Source organism: Triticum aestivum, chromosome 5A (genome assembly GCF_018294505.1).
Source record: "Triticum aestivum cultivar Chinese Spring chromosome 5A, IWGSC CS RefSeq v2.1, whole genome shotgun sequence".
NCBI lineage: Eukaryota > Viridiplantae > Streptophyta > Magnoliopsida > Poales > Poaceae > Triticum > Triticum aestivum.
Window position 1 is genome coordinate 513,705,886 of NC_057806.1, and position 6,628 is coordinate 513,712,513.

A 6,628-nucleotide genomic window follows, 5' to 3' on the forward strand; every position below is an offset into this window, starting at 1 on the left:
AGTGGAACAAAACACTAGGCGAGAGGCCGAGACTTCCACCATTTACCAAGTATATAGATGCATTAAGATAACATAGCAATATAATGATATCCCAACAAGTAAATAAATGTTCCAACAAGGAACGGCCTCCAATCTTCACCGACAACTAGCAACGCTATAAGAGGGGCTGAGCAAAGCGGTAACATAGCCAATCAACGGTTTGCTAGGACATGGTGGGTTAGAGGTTTGACATGGCAATTTGGGAGGCTTGAAAGCAAATGGTAGGCATCGTAGCAATGGCATAGCAAAAGAGCGAGCAAACTAGCATAGCAAAGATAGTAGTGATTTCGAGGGTATGATCATCTTGCCTGCACAGTTGTCAGAGTTGACTGGATCCTCGAAAGTAAACTCAACGAGCTCCTCGTTAGCGAACTCGTCTCCGGGCTCTACCCAACAAGACAAGCAAGCAACAAGGATACAATCAACCACGTGCAAGGATCAAACAAGATGATGCAAAGATGATATGCTAAGCGGGATGAGATGCGGGATGCAAAATGCAGGATATGACAGTTAATGCATGAACCTGGCCTCAACTTGGAAATCCAAGTGTGCCACTGGAAAGATGAGATGAAATCGCTTGAAAACGATATAAAGAACGCCGGAATCGGAGTTACGGTTTGGAAATGGCAAGCGATTCAAAAATGACACCGGTCTGCGATTTACAGCAAGTAGGCATGTTAATGCAATGGAATGAACATGCTACAGCACCCAAACATGACAACAAAATACATGCCAGGGATTCATTCAAGATGCTTAACAAAAGTCTAGCACTGAGCTGCGGCCAAATCATCCATTAACACGTTCAAACAAGCATGGCAAAAATGCTACAGGACCTGAACATGGCAAAGTAAGGCATGGCATGGAGCTACTCAAAGAGCTTAACAAAAGTCCCTTAGTGACCTTGAGCAAAAAGGGATCAGAAAATACAATTGCAAGCATGTGAACATAGCAAAAACATAATCAGTTTCCAGACTTAGTGAAAACTGGCACATGCTGAAATATAACTCAAGTAGGCATGTTTACGAGCTCGGTGCACTCACTACGGTGGAAGTCATGACAAAACAAGCATACATGCATCAAGAAGTCACAAAATTCAAGCTATACATGGCAAGAACAATGGCATAGCATGTACGGATCAACTACAACATCATCGGCAAAATTGCAAACAAGTTGACAATCTGCCCAGATTCAGAAAGTAGCAAAAGTAGAGCTCGATTGACTCAAGTTAGGGTGCTCCATAATTGCAAACAAAGGCATGGATGTATATAGCACTACAATATTAAGAAAACATCCTTACTGATCATCCTCAAAAGAGGCACGGATCACTAGGAAACAACATGAACATATGATATCATGAGATAAACAGCTCCAGGACTTAGTGAAATTACTAAGTCCCTGAAAACAGAATTAGCAAGTGCACCACTTTGCAAGCTTTCACAAGTCACCACACACATTACAAAAATACATGGGTTGCACCTCTGGAAAGATGACAAAACCCTTAACAAAACACATGTAGAGCATCAGGGCATATCATGCACACATTAATCATGGCAAAAATGACAAAAACCTAAATGGGGTAGCAGATCTGACAATTAACTCAAGTAGCCCTCTTCTAACAGCATTTCGGGCATGAAGATGAACTCAAATGAAAATGATTCAATGGAATGAAATGATGTACTCTCTGAGATGAACATTTTGATATGCTATATGCAAGAATCGGAGCTACGGATGCAAAGTTATGGCAGGTCAAAGTATGCAACATGAGCTAGGGTTTTTGAGAAGAGTCAACCTCCGAATTTCCAGATTTGAGATTTGCACGCGGATCGAGGACGGCCGACGAGGTACTGTTCACGCCGGAGTTCGCCGGGACGAAGAGGCAGCGGCCGGCGAGAGGAGGTGGTGGCCGGATCCGGTCGGGGCCGAGGCGGAGGCGGCTGTGCGGAAGCCAAGGCGGCGGGGCGGCGACCGGCGCGCGGCAGCGGGCGGCCCGCTTGGGCAGCGGCGCAGAGGACGGCGCCGGCGATGGGGCGCGGCGTCGCCGGCCGGCGAAGGGCGGCGCTCGGGGAAGAGGAGCCGGGCGCGGGCGCGACGTGGGAGGAGGGCGGCGGCCGGCGCGGGCTCGCGGGGGCCCTCCCTGGGCCTGGCGGGCCGCGGCGGTGGAGGCGGTGGCGTTGCCACGTGGCGCGACGGGAGTGGGCGGCGGCGACATCCGGTGCGGCGCGGACAATGTCTGACGCGCGGAGATGATTTTTAGGGTTTCGGAGGTAGGAGGAGATCCGAAAATCGGGGGGGGGGGGCTTTAAATAGGCATAGAGGGAGCTAGGAGATTCCAAATGAGGTGCGGTTTTCGGCCACACGATCGTGATCGAACACTCTAGATGATGGAGAAGAGTTAGGTGGGTTTTGGGCCAAATTGGAGGGGTGTTGGGCTGCAACACACACGAGGCCTTTTCGGTCCCTCGGTTAACCGTTGGAGTATCAAACGAAGTCCAAATGATACGAAACTTGACAGGCGGTCTACCGGTAGTAAACCAAGGCCGCTTGGCAAGTTTCGGTCCAATCCGGAAATGTTTAATCCCCACACACGAAAGAAAGCTAGAAATGGCCACCGGAGGAGAACAAAGCACCGGAATGCAAAACAGAGAACGGGGAAAAAGCTCGAATGCATGAGACGAACACGTATGCAAATGCAATGCACATGATGACATGATATGAGATGCATGACAACGACAACAACACATGGAGACAAAGACCCGAACCCGAGGAAATAAATATAACTTAACGCCAGAAATGGCAAGAGTTGGAGTACAAATTGGGAAAGTTACATCCGAGGTGTTACACCTCAGCACTTCAGGCGTCAGGTCCTCTTCCTGGAGCCTCATACGATCATCATGCCCGCTGAGGGCCCACATCCGGTGGGAGTGGAGTTGGAGTGGAGCAATGCGGTGTAGCAGGAACTCCTTCACCACCTTGGGCGCTGTCACACCAAGCGCCCTCAAGAACGTGAAGCGGTGCCAGACGAAGACGAGCCGGGGGCTCTCAAGCGTCTCCTGGCCCCAGCCCGAATTGGGGACAGCAGGCGAAGTTGGCTCCGATAGCAGGGGGCTGGGCACCCCTACATCCACATAGAGCCACCGCTCGCGGAACCCAGCCGCGGGCGGAGGGAGCTTGAAGTCAATCCCTGAGGCCGCTGTCTCAGACGCGGCAGCGAAGCTCACGCACGCTGAGCATTGGGTAGGATCGACAAGGCGCAGAGAGAAGAAGTGGCGCAGCAAGGCAACCGAAGGAAGGATGCCCATCATTGCCTCGCAGACAAAGGCAAAGACAGAGAGAAGGGTGATGGATTTAGGACTCAGATGCATCATATGGATCTGATAGTGGGAAAGCACAGCATTGAAGAAATCGGAGAAAGGGGGAACCAGACCCGCCCACAGGGCATCAACAAAATACTAGACCTCGGTGGCTATCCTGCCGATGGAGAAGTGAGACGCGGGACAAGCCGTCGTCCTCCCGCATTCATCGAAGATAGTGGCTAGAGCCGAGCTGACCTTGCCCAAGCTCTCGGCGGGGGCCGCCAACGGCGGCGAGCAAGGCGGAGGCATGGGTTTCTTTCCTCTTTCCTTCTTCGTCGGAGCCATGGCGATGGGAAAGAGGGGGGAAGATTCGAGATTGGATTGGAAGCAGGAGCTGGAGTTCGAGAGGAGGAAGGACGGAGGACGCTCGAGCAACAGAAAGGGGGGCGGCTGTGTATGATTACGAGTCCGCCTAGCAGGGCGCAAAATAAGGGGGGCGTGGGGGAACAGTGCCGCCCATGTCCAATCAACCGCCACGTGGTGCCTAAGGCCACAGGCTGTTAGGGCCCGCGGCGCTTCGCCCTTGCCCTTTCGCCTCTCATCACGGCCAAGTCCGGGCACGCCTTGGGCCCGGGGGCTACTGTCGGCGTTCTGGGAATGGGGGTCCCCAGACTTGCCTGCCTGCGGCCCGCGGCGTGGCTCAAAGGGGGCCCCAGCACGGCCCATCTTCATCAACACAGACCCAAGACCCTCGCGAGGGGCCAAGCCTCGCGGGGCAGACGACACGGAGCTTCCTCAGGCACGGCCTCATCAGGCTGGCTCGCGAGGAGGCGGAGAGATCAAGGCGGGGTACCTCGCGAGGTGCCCATGACGCAAGCCATGACGACCAAGGGCGCCAGGGGGCGCTAGCCCGCCCAGTGTCCTCCTTTCCTCTTTGGTGCAAAGGGAGCAAGCGCAGGCGAGAGCATCAAGCAAAGGCACCCGTTTCGGTGCAACGAGACCAAGACCAGTCCAACGGCAGGGAAGAAGTCATTGTGGAGCCCAAGCTAGCGTCACCACCAGAGCCTTTGGCAGGCGAGGACCAACTTTAGTCAGGATAAGTGTACCAGATGTTCCCCTTCAAAATGGCCAATTGTTGGCGCCCTTCCCGCTCAATATTTGGGAAGAGGCCCAGGGCCTTTGCCTATAAATAGGACTAGCCACCCCCAGGGTAGACGGACAGAGAAATCGGAGAGAGACAATTGGGATCAGATCGAGTAGCATCGATCAGAGGGAGAGAGAGAAGAAGGGTGACTGAACTCCTCCTAGCAGTTCATCCCCCCAGCCAAGAACCGGCCCTCGCGAGGCTGTTCTCCCTTGTATGGCTCATCATCATCGGCCCAAGAGGAAATCCACCACACCAAACTAGAGTAGGGTATTACACCACAACGGTGGCCCGAACTAGAATAAACCCTTTGTCTCTTGTGCTGATTCTTTCGATAGCTTAGATTCGAGCAAGGCGGCGGGTTGCAGGTAGGTAGAAGGCGAGATCTCCGCGCGCACCCCAGAGTTCGAACCTCAAGGGTCTGCCGGAACCCAAAATCCGACAAACATGCACAACACCTCAATCTTCAAAGAGGGCAACGAGGAGATCAAAGACGGCGACCACACCGCGCTAGAGAATGCAGGGTCATTTGGAAGCAGGGTGATGTGATAACGGCTGACTGACTCCTCCCCCACCCTCTCTCTCTCTCTCTCTTGCACAAAATTACCAATCCCTCTCTCCCCCGCACAAAATTGTCAATCCCTCAACCCACGAGATCCTTCCCCTCTCGTCCATGTTTTTCCTGCTCTCTCATCAAACATGTTGTCTCTTCTCCTTCCATGTATACAGAATCCAGATGCACACACATCTCATGTATATTACATGTATGCATCTTTCTCACATACCTAACTTCTTCCTCTCTCTTTCTCTCTCTATCTCTCTCTCTCTGTCTCATTAGGTTTGTCTCCTACTCTCTCGTCCACATACATTCAATCTTTCCCGCCCTATCTGCTCCATCTTCAAAAGCTCTCTGCACGTTACATTCACACATTGGGATATGTCAAAATGTTGCTTCTATAATGGCTGATGTAGAGTTATGGTTGTTCTTGTTGCATCCTACAAAGTAATAACTATGAAATGCATTTATATTCTCATTTGACTGGGATTATGTGAGTTTGAGCATGTTGTGAAGTACTATAGACCTTGTATACATCTTGGGATTCGACAATGATTGTAACTATTGAATTGTATAGACCATTACATTCGAAGTCAATAGCCTAATATATTTATTTCACAATTTCAACAAATGATTAGTTCACTACAAACTAAGAAAACAAATGTGTACGCCCTCTGTTTTTATTTAAGTCCGCATATTAGCATTGGTCAAAGTCAAGTTTTGTAAACTCTCAGAAAGCTTATAACAAAAAATATTAACATATACAATAACAAATAAATACCATTAGATTCATTATTGAATGTACTTTCACACCATACATATTTGTTATGGTAAATGTTTATATTTTTCTATAAACTTCGTCAAACTTTAGGAAGTTTGACTTTGGTCAAACCTAAAATGCAGAGTTTACTACTACTACTCGCTAGTTGCTTAGCCGAATCACTCAACACGCCACACGGGGAGTCCAGTGTCACAAAATTTTGAGGTCAGCGGGAAAATCTGCCGCGACCCTGATTCGAGTAGTGGGAAGTTACCATCATAGCCTTCGGAACAGGCCTACGGATGAAGCTTGGTAGGGGGATGTTTTCGTAACTTCAGGTTCACCCTACCCAGCCAACCCCACCCCGGCACCCAGAGTAGTACACCTGAATACTCCCCAATTTCTATCCCCACCACAAAATAGACTTCTCCACGGCACCGCAGCCTTCGTGCTCCTCCACATTACATCGGCGCACTCGTCCACCGCAGCGCATCTGCCTCATTGACGACCTCGTACGCCGCACTGGAGCCGGTCCACCGTCGTCGTCGTACACGGAGCCTCTTCCCCGGCATCGTCTTCCATGGTCTCGGATCTGCTTCCCGTAAGCCGACGCCAAGCGCAGAAGTACCACCGTTGTGGACAATGAACTGACTCCCGTTGCCGACCATGACTCACAGAGGCCGCCACGACCATCGTTCTCCTCCTCAATTGGTAATGTGTGTATTGAATCACTTAGCAGTACATGTGCAGTTCCAATTTTGTTCATACCTACCCTTCAAATTTCCTGGGTGCTATTGTTCCCGTAAAAGTTATTGGTTATAGCCTCCATTGTCCAA